The following is an 863-nucleotide window of genomic DNA, read 5'->3' on the forward strand; positions in this document are numbered from 1 at the left end:
ACACACACACACACACACACACACACACACACACACACACACACATATATATATATATATATATATATATATTACATACATATAAGGATGACCACTAAGAACAGATTGAGAACAATCTTTTCTTAGTGGTCAGACCATAGGTGGTCTACTTCTAGCAAAATGGATGTCCACTTAGCGGTCATCTCTCTTATATGTATGTAACATATTTTTTCTGAAGCTTCAGATTTTTTTTCAATTTGCTAGGCCACTGGTTATAGCTGGCTTATCTGGTATCCCTTGAAAAATTTGTCCAGGTTTCGTTCGAAGTTGATGGGATCTTTTTCTTTGATTTGTTTTGGAATCATATTAAATAGAACAAAACCGGTTGAGAAAAAAGACACTCTGTATGTGTGTGCGTGTGTGTGTGTGTCTGTGTGTCTGTGTGTCCGTGTGTATGTATATATAAATAAATAGATAGATATATAACTTATTAAGGTAGCTATTCGCAATTTAGAACCGATTGGCAAGAAATACAATCGTCACTAAAGCGATGGAGTGTGCTAGTGAACACCAGCATTGCTAGAAATAAGAGTCAAAACAACTCTGAACTACTTGAGATCACTTTTCTAACGGCTGACAAGAGAGACAGGCTCCCTCCCGACGACAAGCTAGATACAGTCATATGAGCGATGATTTCAGATTTAATTAATCTTCACCAGTGGCTCATTACTCCGTTGCCGAGGGTTACAGAACGTAGCTCACCCTGTCAGCCTTATAGAGAGCACCATAGGAAACATCGACTTATTTTGAAAATGTATACACACACACACGCAATCACACACACACACACACACACACACACACACACACACACACACACACAC

This window comes from Octopus bimaculoides, chromosome 1 (assembly GCF_001194135.2).
Source record: "Octopus bimaculoides isolate UCB-OBI-ISO-001 chromosome 1, ASM119413v2, whole genome shotgun sequence".
Taxonomy (NCBI): domain Eukaryota; kingdom Metazoa; phylum Mollusca; class Cephalopoda; order Octopoda; family Octopodidae; genus Octopus; species Octopus bimaculoides.